The sequence below is a fragment of the Tachypleus tridentatus genome, chromosome 1 (genome assembly GCF_004210375.1).
Source record: "Tachypleus tridentatus isolate NWPU-2018 chromosome 1, ASM421037v1, whole genome shotgun sequence".
NCBI classification, from domain to species: domain Eukaryota; kingdom Metazoa; phylum Arthropoda; class Merostomata; order Xiphosura; family Limulidae; genus Tachypleus; species Tachypleus tridentatus.
In genome coordinates, this window is record NC_134825.1 from 89,718,596 (window position 1) to 89,732,979 (window position 14,384).

At 33.5% G+C, this 14,384-nt stretch overlaps 2 long non-coding RNA genes across 3 annotated transcripts in view; one reads left to right on the top strand and one right to left on the bottom strand.

Moving 5' to 3' along the window:
* Positions 1-3,501, top strand: part of LOC143255276 (uncharacterized) — a 48,106-nt gene extending 44,605 nt beyond the window's left edge. The window contains exons 1-2 of one of the 2 annotated variants that reach the window (XR_013030496.1): positions 2,464-2,836; positions 3,045-3,501. This is a non-coding gene — a long non-coding RNA (uncharacterized LOC143255276). Of the gene's footprint in view, positions 1-2,463; positions 2,837-3,044 lie in introns of those variants that run through there. The other variant, XR_013030501.1, reaches the window with a different exon arrangement.
* LOC143255284 (uncharacterized) lies at positions 1,025-13,837 on the bottom strand. Its single transcript, XR_013030513.1, has 2 exons — positions 13,349-13,837; positions 1,025-1,894 (listed from the first exon to the last, which is right to left on the bottom strand). It is a non-coding gene; the product is annotated as an uncharacterized LOC143255284 (long non-coding RNA).
* Positions 13,838-14,384: the final 547 nt, after the last annotated feature.

Genomic DNA, 14,384 nt, shown 5'->3' on the forward strand with positions numbered 1-14,384 from the left:
TATGCAAAATTACTTTATCAAGATAACACGGTAGTGTGTCTATCTGTAAGGCGGGTCATGACTAAGTACGTTTGATAATATAACCATAGGCGGTCTTACCTACTGAGGAAACTGGGCAATTGCCCGTGTCCCAACACATGGAATGGCTCTCCGATGGTATGCATTTTAAGTTACTTCTGAATTTTCTTATCATTATGGAGTCCCATTTACTATATTCTTCCCGGCACTCCAGAATGAATAAAACTGTCCCTGAATATAACATCCATAGTTCAAACCTTAAAAAAGTTTTTGTGATGCCCTAAAAAATACCACATGCACATACTTATTATAATTTAACACTAGCTTTGATTAATAAAATTTGTTACAATGCGTCTGTTGTTTGCTGGTGTAAGTTTTTCAGCCTACAGCTTTAAATATGTTCAGACTGAAAACAATCCAAATACAAATATATCAGTTACACCTGTTGTTGTGATATGTCTTTTGATGCTTAAAACATGTCATTACATCAGTGATGTCGAGAAACCCACTTGTTGAGAAATTTATATGCAAAAACGGCTCGTTTGGGTTGAGAAAATATTTTACATAGAAGAGCGAACAACGTTTCGACCTTCTTCGGTCATCGTCAGGTTCACAAAGAAAGAGGTAACTGACCGGAAGCTGACCACATGTTTGAAAGGGGTTGTGTAACTGTGTGTCGAAATGTAGAGGGCGGTATTAGATGTGTCTCTCAGGAGGGAATTCGGAGCTTTTACTCACTTGATTTTTGTTGTCATTTTGTATATGGCTATATCTGAAGCGTAGAGTAATTCTAGAAATGTATGAGTGAAAGCAAAGAAGAATACGTATTGAAATATCACCCAGCTACATCTCACATACCCACTGTTAACGAAGCCTTTCGCTCTGTAACAGTGTTCATCAAGGCGATTGGGAGTGCTACACACCAGCAGTCGAGGCGCTATTTATATCATCAGTTTCATGAACAAATGATTGTACTATGAACTACATTAAATAACCGAATTGTAACTATCGTAAATCTTTATTTCAATTATTTACACATCATAGCTTAGGTTAGGATTAATACCACAATATTACCAATTGATTTATTTTAACACGATTATTATTATTTTATTTGAATTAACTGTACTCCAAATCAGAATAAGAGGTGAATCAGTAAGCTAAACCTTCTTGCAAGTAACTTTTGATGGTCTTACATTTATTAATAAATATGAACTTCCAACTGATACCGCTTGGAAAAATCGGCCAAATATTCTAAAATATTCTAAATATTCTAAAAGTAATAACGCATGAGTGTATATGCTCATTTATATATTTATACACATTATACGTATATGTGAGCTATATCAATTAAATAAAACCACTAGTCGTCAAATATGATCAGTTGCAATGATTAAACAAGTAAGCAAATGCCACTTAAGTGACCAGTTATCAATATAGTGAAGAAAGTTATAATTGATAAATTACTATAATTATGTTTAAACTTGTAATTTGTTGTATTTTTAGTAATTCTATAAGTAAGAAATTAAGTTATTGAACACACCATGTCAGGAAACAAGATAAGAGAACCGTAAGAAATCAATACCAAAGCCCTCTCTTGGAGTACTCTTTTTGAATTTCGCGCAAACTTACACGAGGGCTATCTGCGCTAGTTGTACCTAATTTAGCAGTGTAAGGCTAGAAGGAAGGCAGCTACTCATCACCACCTACCGTCAACTCTTGGGTTGCTATTTTAACAACGGATAGTAGGATTGAAGTTCACAAAATAACACCACCCCTCCCATTGAAAGGAAGAGCATGTTTGATGTGATAGGAATTCGAGCCCACGATCTTCAGAATACTAGTCGAGCTCCCTAATTATCTAGCCATGACGGGCAGTCTGTAAGGAAAAAAAAAAAGAGGCAAATAAAGTGTAAGGAAATGTATATATGCTAGTACTGACGCATAATTGAAATTCTAAAACAACATGGACAATAATTCTATTTGTTCCATTATATATGGTCTTACGTCAACTGGTATTCTTTAAGTAGTTCTTAACGTTTCTACTAAACATAATTATTCGCTAACATAACAGTTTAACTCCTACAGCAAGAAAAGGGGAAGGGAAACCACTTCCAGGAATCAAGAAGTACCTGAGCACTATTTAAAAACCATTAGTTTTAAGTCATTAGTCAACTTAAGTGAATAAAAATGACTTCAAATGCACCATAAGAATAAAATAAAGACGGCATGATAACACTATGTAACAAAATTTTTACTTTTTCTTGTTTCTGGGCAGAAAGTGTTATTTTACAATTGCTTACCCCTAAAGTAAATGGAAAAATACTTATTTTCTCTTCAAACTTTGCTTTTGTGACCTGGGTAACGAAATTTTCAAATTTACTAATTTTCAGAACATTTCAGGTATATTCAGTGCTGAGTAGCTTATCAGCGAATTTTCTAGAACTTGCAAGAAGTTTCAAGAACGTTTTAGAATGTTGTAGAACTTACGAGAATTTTCAAGAACCTTTTAGAATTTTCTAGAACTCTCCATAGTAATATATATACACAGGGGGTCACCACTCACCACTTCAGTTTAGTTCTTGCTGCATAAGTGAACACATAGACCTATCTGATTTTATCAGAGATAGCATCAAGAAGTTGCAAGCATTCTCTAGATGTATGTGGACAATTTATCAAGACAAGAGCGAAAAAGCACTCTGTAACAGTATCTGCTAATATGTGTGAAGCCTACAAAACATATTTCGGCATGCCTGTTGGGGATCAAGACAAACCCTAGGCACCTAAATTTACCTGCGAGCACTACAAAACACTCTACAAGGTAAGACGGACAATTGTTGCTTCCTTGAATAGTAAGATTTTATATTATACAAATTTTAGACCTTTTAAAATTAAAATATCTTTTTTTATTTCCAATAGTATAGAAAAAATAACACATATAAAATATTTTGCATGAACCACTTACACATTAGTTATGGATGAAATAAATTTATTCTTCATAATAACAATTTTATTTTGCTCTTTTGCAGAATGGTGCAGAGGAGAAAAGAGAGCCATGAAGTTCGCTATTCCAAGAATTTGGCGTAAACCCACTGACTACTAAAGCAATTGCTACTTCTGCATGGCAGACCCTTCCAAACGTCGGGCTGGCAAGACTGCATCTGCTATCATGTATCCGGACCTTCCACACTACCCTGAGCTTCCTGTACCCACTCCACCAGAGAGAAAGCAGCCATCCTCAGAAGAGGAGGTAGACGTTAAAGTTTACAATTTCACAGGTGCAGCTGGTGACAGAAACCCATACTACCCCAATAAAAGAGACCTCAATGACTTGATCAGAGATCTTGGTCTAACAAAGTCGAATGTCGAGACTATATATGGGGGCTGATACGTGAAAGTGATTTACATTACAGTCGCAAATCTCGAAAAACTACTCACTTCTAAACATTTTTGTATAACTTTAATACAAATACATGTAAATCTTGATTCATATGTTGTTTTATTCAGACCTCATGTAAATGAAAATGTGCAAATTTGCCCGTTTTTACATAGGAAATAAGTTAATTTCTAAATTTCATTATCCATGTCACTAAAGCAAAGTTTGAAGGGAATATTGGTCATTTTTTGTACTTTTACAACATAAGCAATTAAGAAATAACACATACTATCTAAAAACAAAACTTGTATTACATAGTGTTATTCACCTGCTTTTCATATAAGTACACCAAGGACAAAGCATATCCAACGGGCTGTTTATTCATATATTTATATACACAAGGATAAAACTGTATTCCAAACAACAAGATTTTTGTTTATATGAACACGCCAGGATGAAACCGTATTCCAACAAACAGGCTGTTTATTCTTGTACGCAGGCCAGGATGAAACTGTATCCAGCCTACAAACAGGTTGTTTGTTCTTTGATAGATTGTTTAGGAGACTTGTATTTTCACAACAGGCAGTTGCCGTCCATTCTATGAACGTTGTTTGTTTATATATATATGTAATGATGGGACGTGTTCCATACAAAGGGCCATTTGTTTATATACATACACCAAAATGAAACTGTATTCCAACTAACTTGCTGTTTGTTTATGTATACAGGTAAGGAGGAAATCCCATTCAACACAAGTGAATATTTATTTATACCAAGAAAAATATTGGCTCTGCCCTCATGATAGGTGAAACTGCTTGTTTCTTCAGAAGGCTATTGTGCCTGTGGCCTTTTCTAGAATTGTTTAACAGTTCTACAATAGTGTATTCATACTTGACATTCAATAATGTTCATTATCCATGAGAAAAATAATTTTATTTAAATATTAGTTAAAATAAGCTATCATCACAGATTAGATTTTATTGAAGTATTTCTTTGTGGATGCAGTTATCGATGAAAGTACCTTTCTTTTACATTGCAACACTCGTGACATTTTCACTAAAGATAAAACATTTTTTTTAAGTTTGTTTCTGATTTTTTTACATTTGAAACTTATTCCTTATCGTGGAAAGTTTAGTTGTTTTATTTATTTCTCAGGTAAACAAATACTGCCTAGTTATAAAGATATTATTTAGTTATAATCGGTTTAGTAGTATTCGAGATCCAAGTTTTGGACGTATACATCACAAACACAAGTATAATAAGATATACACATAAGAATGAAATCGTATTCCAGACAAGAGGCTCTCTGCTCGTATATGCACGCAAGGAGGAAAGAGTATTCCATAATTCTTTATTCATTTTTTGTCACCGATTTAAGGCGGAAGGAGACCTCATTCCAGACAAGCAAGATTGAAACTGTATTCTAGAGAATAGGCTATTAGCTGGTGTATATACACCTAAAAATGAAATTATTTACGCAGAAAGATCTTTTTATTTGTACTTACACGTCAGAATCAAAATGTATTCCAGACGACTTACTTTGTCTATGTGCATACATATCAGAATAAAACTGTTCAGAAAAACAGGATTTGTTCTTAATATGTACACTCCAGAATAAAATTATACGTGTATTTCATCCAAGGGGCTGTTTGCTCATGCATACAAGCAACGATGAAACTGTGTTCCAAGCAAATGGCTGTTCACATATGTATGTCAGAATGCAACGGTATTCCGAATATTTTTGTTGATATGTGCAATCTGTGAATGTATTCTATGTAACGAGATATTCATATACACACCTCACAATGCAACCTCATTTCAGGTAACAAGTGGCTACGTGTAATTAAAAATAAAATGAGCCAAATATCCTTTATATTTCAAAGAAATATAAAATATTTTTCTGCTTGATGTAGCTGCAAACATGCTCGCCCTTTCAGCCGTGGGGTTATTATTATGTGAAGGTCAGTTCTGCTATTCATTAGTAAAAGAGTAACCCAAGTGTTGGCGGTGGATGGTAGTAACTAGCTATCTTTCCTCTAGTCCTTCACTGCTAAATTAGGGAAGGCTAGTGCAGAAATCCCTTGTGTAGCTTTGCGAGAAATTCCAAACAAACCAAACGATTACATAGAAATTGTTATAAAAACCAACACTGCAGAGTACTGTAAAGTTTTGATGAACTATTGAAGAGATATTCAAAATAACATTTCGATGAACAATCCAAGCCATTCCTACATAGGCAGTGCTACTTAGACTTTAGTATGTCTAAGAATTTTATGAAACACTTCCTTCTTTTGTTGTATGTATGAAACAACAGCAAGAGTAGTTCAACGAGGTTCAAGATTATTCGAGATCAATATTTTGTCTTAATCTCGTTAGAATTACAATTTGAGGCTTGAACTTTATAAAATGTCACTGGTTAATTCATAAACAGCTAATTTTTATTTCTTAGATATTATATGGTAAAAATTATCACATTTTTCGAAAGAAATTATAAGACATGAAGAAATAAAAACTTTTCGCGTTGATCTCATGATTAGTTATTTTCTAACCAAACATAAATAGTGTCTCTGTTTTGTAGGATGAAACAATCTTATTTTATTATAAAAATTCCATCTGTGCAGGCTTCTACTTTCAAAACCATGAAATGGAAATTAATTGCTTTGGAAATAACTAATAGACTAACAGCATTATCAGTAGAAAATGGACTCCACTTAAATGTTTGTTCAGCAGAGTGAAACATTACAAAACTGTCACGTGCGTTAGGGAGTATTTCTATCTCGGTGTAATCAATGACGCCACAGCCAGGAAAATCTTTAATTCGTTTTAACATTTTTCGTTTTTGTTGTGTGTGTGTTAAGTAGCGAAGTACTACTTTAGCAGACGTTCCACTTGGCTAGGTTCTAACCCGACCAATGCGTATTTCATGAATAAGTTGAATTACAACAAGGGACTTGCTGTGTTTGATTCAATGATAGGGTTTCTCATGTCTTATACTAGAAGGCGTCATGGTGCAGTGATTTGAACAGTTGTCCAGACGAAGGACATGTTTTTTGAGAACCTGAGATACGTTTAGTCTAATTCAAAACATATTTTCAAGCATTATTGTTTCATTGTAATTTGTTTTGTATTTTTTAAATGCTCACTTACATCCCTATGACATTTTTTATATCTAACTCCAAACACTTTATTATAAAGATGTTCCATTATATGTGTGTGTTAGATCCATCACCTAGAGTTGAATGGCTCGATTACCGAAATTTTTTGTATAGTAACTGAATGTATACGATGGTGTACACAAGCTGAAACAGCTTAGGATTTTACCTTCAAATAGAGCACATTTTCAGTTTTTATTCTGCAGACGTTTGATTTTCATTACCCACAACTAGCTGACTTGGTTGCAGTAACTTTTTATATGGAAACTAGAAACTGTCCGACGGTGTACATGGGCTGTTTTGTTTAGGATTTTATTGCGAGAAGGAGGATAAAAAAACATTCTAAAACAGACTAAATTTTTACTTTTAATTTTGATTCAGAAACATAAGCATTTAATCAGTTAAATGCATTAATTATTACTTAAGCGTTGAGATGAGGGTACAATGAGGTCATTTGGTATTTAACAACAAAATAAAGAAAGAAGGGGAACATCATTTAATATTATCCTTTATATGATCTTTACCTTCTTAACTGGTATCTTCAGCTCATAATTTCTAATTATTCAGTGAAATAAGAAATTATCTCCATAAAACCTAACTTAAATATAAAAGTTTTGGCTACAAAATGGAGGACTTGAAAATTTTTTGTCCTTACTTTATTCGAGAGTGTATATATACTTATCTTCTTCCATCTAAGTATCAAACACAATAAAGTTTATATAAACGTAGATAAATAAAGAGAAGGCGTGTCAAGATAAAAAATTAATAATTCTAATGAAAGAAGAAATAATATGTTATCCTAAATTATAGAGAAAAATAATAATAATTCTAATCATATTTCACTCCCGAAATTGAGCTCAGAAACTAAACAGACGAACTTTTAAAAAGTCTGTAAAATGATCACGCCAAATTTCGTAGGCCGCTATAAAAAATATTTGCTGATCCATGAGATGTAAGATATAGTTTATGCATGTATAAATACCGGCATGATATACATTGGAGTTATATTACTGACAAGGCCGTCTTGTAAAGTGACACTTATGGCATCTATCCAAGGTCATAGATCAGAGATGTACTAGACGATAGACTCAGCTTGTTGGACATATACGGTGCATAATCAAGAGAAAGAGAAGTCTGTTAGATTTCCTTCATAAACAAGTGGTGTAAATTAATACACCGTGCTGATGAGTGAAGAGTGTCGGTCATGTGCTGCAGTGACGTCAATACCGAGTCTTGTGTATTCAGCATACACGTGTAGCTGGGGTTACGGTTAATGGTGGATAAATTGTCAAATAAAACTAACAAAATAATCAAGTAATATGGTAAGAGAAGAAAATTTTCTATATAAAAAACAAATACATTTCTCGTATCAAATTACACTGAAGTCAATTATACGAGCTGTAGAAACGGAGGTATTCGAAACTAATTTGAATAAAATCTGATTCATAAATGTGTTCTCTGTAAACTAAACGAATATGTGTATTTTATTATCACGACAATCCTTGCGGAATGTTTACTGACCTTGTCCTGTTTCTATTAAAATCGGTTTTTTTTCCTCAAAGTAATTTGTATTTTCATTTGGCAAGAAAACGTTGACTGGTCGAAAAAAAGATGACATAAGATGTATTGAAAAGAGCAATGCTAATATAACATTGCATGAAATTGCAATGAAACAATAAGTTGTATTTATGGCGTAGTACAAGTTTTTCCAAAAAGTGCTTAGTCTTTCTTTCATTCACAATTTGCGTATGAGGCGTATTCCCAAAATAATCTAATGTAAGCACCATCTGCTCTAAATAATGTTCATTAATACTTGCAATGTCCTAAATACAACTTATTGTTTCCAATGCGCCTCTGGTGAAAGTTAGTTTTCTAGTTGAAGTATTTTCCAAATTTAATTTCATTCAGCGTGGGCTTTTCTTTATAACCACCTTGTAGTTGAGATTCACCCGTACAGAGCAATATAACACGTGAATAATATCATGAACTATGTGTTAATCCTGCTATTATGTATTGTTTTCATAACCAGCATAAAGAAGTGACTTGTATTCGGTGCTTTCTCTACCGATGAACATATTCTTCGACAACATAACATATTAAAAAAACAAAATTGATTAAAGAGTATTTAAAATTAGAATCACCATGAAATGATAACTACTGTGAATAATCTAACAAATAAGAGAATGCAACGTCTATTACTGGAAACACTACATAACGTGAATAAATGAAAATAAGAACTACGAAAACGCAACTGATATGGAGTTCTCAAACACATAACTTAATTAGGCTGAAAGTAGTGGAGGTTTGATAAAAAAATACGTTGTCGTAATCGTTTAACAATGACGCCGTCTAGAATCAGTGAAGAGAAACCTGTCATTGAATGAGACACAGTAAGAGTCTTGTTCAACGTATTCATAAAGTAAAAGTTGGGTTAGAACTTAGCCGAGAAGAAAGTCTGCTTCAGTAGAAGTTCGATAACTCCTAAAAAATTATACATTTCCCTTACTGAAGCATAAACGAACAGAAGTAGGCATCTAAAAGTACTCTTTGTAAGAACGTGATCTTTTGATTGTTTTTCTTCAGTGTTCAGAGAGTTTACGGTGAAATTCAAGTTTTTTAGAAGATCATTCCCTCTAAAACTGTCCCCAATGAGCAAGCGGTGGGTCTTCAGATTTACAATGCTAGAATCATGGGTTCGATTCCTTCGGTGGATACTTTAGATAGCCTCACGCGGCTTTGATATAAAAAAAAACACATCCTATTAATCAATTGATTTTTCACCCCACCCTCAAAATAAAAATTAAATTTTTAGTATAGAATTTAAATTAAAAGATTTTATACACGAGTCATTAGATAAAGCAAAACTCGTCATATTTTCCTAGGTGAAAAATACAAGAATAAAGTGCACAACATTTTGGAAAATAAAGCAGTAAATTTCAAATGACCCTTATTGATTACATATAACTGGCCGTCGAAGGTTTGTTATTTTCTACATATTCACTAATTACTTGTATGAAATAGTTTGATGTTGTCAGATAGTTACTGTCGTAAACGATCAGTAAGTAAACTTTAACTTCCTCTGAATAAATAGGTAAAAAGTATCAAGAATACAATTCAAACTTTCAGCATGAAATAATTATTTCCATACGTCATACTTTGTTAGTTTATGAGATAAAAAAGGCGATTTTTAAAGCAATAATTTCAGCATTAAAGGATTTGATTGCATTTTAAATTTCGTGCGAAGCTACACGAGGAAAGACAGCTAGTCATCCCCTCCCATCGCCTACTCTTGGGCTACTCTTTTACCAACGAATAGTGAGATTGACCGTTATAGTATAATGCCCCCACGCCTGGAAGGGCGAACATGTTTGGTGCGACGGGGATTCGAACCTGCGACCCTCGGAGTACGAGTCGAAAGCCTTAACCCACCTGGCCTTACATTAAAGGAAAAATGAATTTAGTCGTAGAGTAGCACGCCAGTTTCAATCGTTATTATATTACAGGAACATATTTTTGGAAGTGCAGTTACTAATGTATAAATAAAAACAATGATAATTTGTTTCCTGAATAATCGTGCTTATATCTTGCAGGCACAGCTGATTATTTAATTTATTAGAAGGAAATCATGGTGCAAGATTTATTTTTATTGAGCTTCCCACAAAGCTGCCTGAAGGTCACCTGCTACCTTTCCCTAATATCGAAGTAATGAACTAGATGGAAGTTAACTGGTTAACACCACTTACCACAAATTCTTGGACTACTCTCTGCTACCGAATAGCGAGATTGACTGCATGTTATAATACACTCACGGCTGAGAAGGCGAGCATGTTCGGCGACGGGTTTCGACCCTGTAATCTGCATATTGCAAGTTGAATGCCCTCATCACATTTTAATAAACTTGTTTTGTCCTTTATTTGAAAAGTGTTCGAAAGTAAAACCTGTCAAAAATATGTCGTACGTTAATGTTGCATTTTTCGAAGAGAAGATATTTCGGTTGTTTTTTGCTAAGGAAATGCTAATTCAAAATATTAATTATTTTGATGTATTATTTTATGGCAAATTTTGCTACTAGTAAGATAAGATGTATGTGTGATTGTTGGTAACAACTACTAGCGAGGAGTAAATCTGTATAATCTGATGTTTTGTCAACTTTTTCAGTAATCAATTAATCTTATGAAAAGATGTTGTGTTGTTCTTAATGTTTTTGTATAATGCATTTATTTACTTTCCTATTGCTGAAGACCTTTATATACGTCTACAACTTAGTTAAAGGCTCTAATCGTCATCTAATTGAATCAATCACGACTAGTTAAACTGGTTAAGGGTATCTCCAACTGATAGTTCTCAAGACTGTTTAGTTAGAAATCTAATGAGATCAGCTGGCAATAGTTAATATTCGGTAGACCAATCAAAAAATTGAGAACAAAAAAATTAAAAAATTTCCTGCTTGTAATTTCAACAATCGATATGACTGACTATATGTTCGTTTTATATCTTGTATTAAGACATTTCATGGCTATTTCTGTTCATTCAGCGCGAATAATCTGCTCTGGAAAGACACCACAGACACTGACTCAAGGTTTTAAGCATTTTCTAATTTGATGATCACTTCAATTTTGATTTTGGTCTGCCTGATTTAATAACAGTGATTGTTACACGAGGGCTATCTGTGCTAGCCAATATTTATCCAGTTGTGTGTTTGTGAATTTGTTTGTTTGTTTGCGAACTCTTCCCACAGTTTTGAATCAACCAATCTTGATAAGCAGATTCGAGGTGGCCTGTGGAATGTACTTATCTGTATGACATAGTTTTCCTTACTAAAAGGGGGTTAAGCCGAGTTCTAAAGGCTATTCAGATGTGATAGGAGTCTATAACTAAGTTTGCAGGACCAATGAACTCGAATCTGGTATCAAATTTTGCATTCCTCCTCGGCACTTTGGGGACGCTGTTTCTGTAACGGTGTTCATACTACACACAAAGTAGTGGGACCAAAGCTGGTATACGTGCTTAGGTTCGATAGCGAAGTAAGTAGTAAAACTGATTGGGGTTAGTGACGAAACTTGATTGATACACTGAACTTATATGAATCATGAGAAGGCCTTTGAACAGAGTTTTGGTATTTTATGCTAATTTTGTTGTTTTGTTTTGCCATGTTAAACTTTGGTTTGTTTTTTTTATAAAATACAGTTTCAAATTGATTGATTTCTACCCATTATATAATTCACTAACCGAAGCCACGAGCTTCAAATAATTGCAGGATTTATATTGAACTCGATGACATAATACAAGAGAGCCTATATTACAATGAATATTGAAATAAAGATGTCGTAGAGATCATGAATTGACACTTTTGGAACCACTCTGGATTTCGTTACACCAAGTTCTTAACTCACCATATGACGCCTGACAGTTTGGCCTTGCACTAATGAAAAGGATCCTCTTTAATTTTGCCAACGACTGGTTTTAGTATGCTTCGAAGTTGCAGAACTATATCATTTCCAGTGATATCATGTTCGTTGTCAAACATACCTTTTTCAAACGAGATCATACAGTCACACTCACTCAGCTCTATGTTATAACTAGCGGTATTTTGTTACTGAAACAAATATATTACTTACCTTTATTTTGTATGTAAAGATATATTCCAAGATATAATCTCATGTGTACCCCGTTTCTCCTATGGAGCACAGCGTTCCCTTATTTCAACCCATAAGTACCGAAACCTCATTGTTTCACTAACAATCAAAATTTAATTGAAAATAACTTTTACTAAGTGCTTTTCGTTGTTGTTGAAAGAAACATCCGAAACGAAAATTTAAAACTATGATTAACGAAATAACAACTAAATTGAATAAATATTTAAAAACTAGAGACTTTGAAAACTATGGTTTCTATCGCAAAAACCAGTCAGCTGATTATGCTGTGAAGTAAGAGTATAGTACCAAGGTGTAAATAATAAAAACTCAATGCACTTCTGGTGTAAGAGCGTGCATTCGTTTATTTAAAAGAATAATATCATCTGTTTATTCATTTAATGTTTTCACATATTTATCGAGCCTAAAGGGAAATTTAAGTTGAATTAAATGTATGGAAAACATTACATACATGCATACAATAAATAAATCGTCAAAAAATACCTCATATTTTATTGAGCTTCATGCTCAGGCAACATAAATTTGTTGTCGTAACATCGCAAAACTAGGCGATGCAGTAACATCAATATTCTTCGATACATTTTTGCACGTGTATGGTTAGATTCAAACACAGTTATGTGTAGAAAATATTTTTAACTGTTGTCAAACGGTTCCAAAAAGAGCCCTTTCGGTTCGATCCACTAAGACTCGAGCGTTGGTATTTCAGCTCATTATTTGAATTTGAATAGAGTTGAGTTAAAAATACGAATTCTACTGTATAATGTTTCCTTAATTAAAGGATTGACAGAAATAATTTTCTATAACTCCCAAGTTGCAAAATCACTGTAAATTATTTTATTTTGTTTGTTAATGTTACTGTAAGTACGAACTCAGTACATTTATTTATATGTATATATATGTTGAAGAATATTGGCATATCTATGATAAATAACATATGAATTAGACAAGTACGTATACAGAAATACGTTTCGTTCTTCATGGCCATAAGAACCCCCTAAAAGTATTTGCTGTTACAGTTCATTATTGTGAAAAAATCATGTAAAGGTCAAAACGTTTGTACTGACGAGTATTTCTCCCTGCTTTTGTAATTTTTTAATTATATATCTTACACTAATACACGAAATCATTAACAAACGATTTTTAGCACAAACCTGAATCTGCCTTTTTATACAGGATGTGCCAGTGGACAGACAAACCAGATAGTTTAGATTCAACTTTCAAAGCAAGTTAGAAACTTCGTCCCATAGTTGTTATGCGAGATCGACATCATTTTATCACGCACCTGACACGACATCAAAGTTAGGGGCGAGAAGGTTTTGGCCCTCAAGCTGAAAGGAATCTTCAAATACACAAAGAACGCAAGATGGTTGATAGCTTATGTTAATGCTCATCAAGGAAAGGCGGTTAAATTTTATAAAGTATTACAAGAAAGAAATAATAGTAGAAATCAGAAGAATTCTTAAGATCTTGAAGGCGTACGAAATGTTCCATAACCACGTGTGAAAGTTACTCCACCTTCTCGCTGCAATAAAACACCCATTACTGAAACCAAAGTAACGCCTCTTTTGGCTGTTATTACCTTGCAGCAACGCTACATTAGGAGGAACAATAAGAAAATCTCCGGGCCTATAAAATAAAGGCATCACAAACTAGGATCTTCTTAAAGGAAAGAAATGTTAGAGTTGTTTAGATGCCGATAGTACTAAGAAGAAATGCACTTGTATGAAATTACATGTGGTTATGATGACACGTTTCCACTTTTTGTACGAACTTACGTTTTCACTGATCGAACGCTTGGACACACTACATCTTACTTTCTGTTTTATGTATACATTATAACAAGCATTCAAATGTAAACACGATAAACTGAGAAAGTCCAACCTTTTATGTGTGATTATTGAACATAGGCAAAATCCATAGAGAATTATCTAACTAACATCTGGTTACAGTATGTTTTGAAGCTTTAACAATATTATATTACCAATATTTTTAAACACTAACAACATTTATTCCCTGCCTTGTTTCAAACTTGGGATTACTTTAGCTTTTCACCGGGCTCTACGATTGTTTTTCATGTTTTGTTTGTGTATTTATCACTCTGTGTTTAGTTGTATACTCCAGACATTTTTTTCACATGAATTAGCCTTTCCATATAGATTAAAGCTACATGGTTCTTTTTTAGTATTA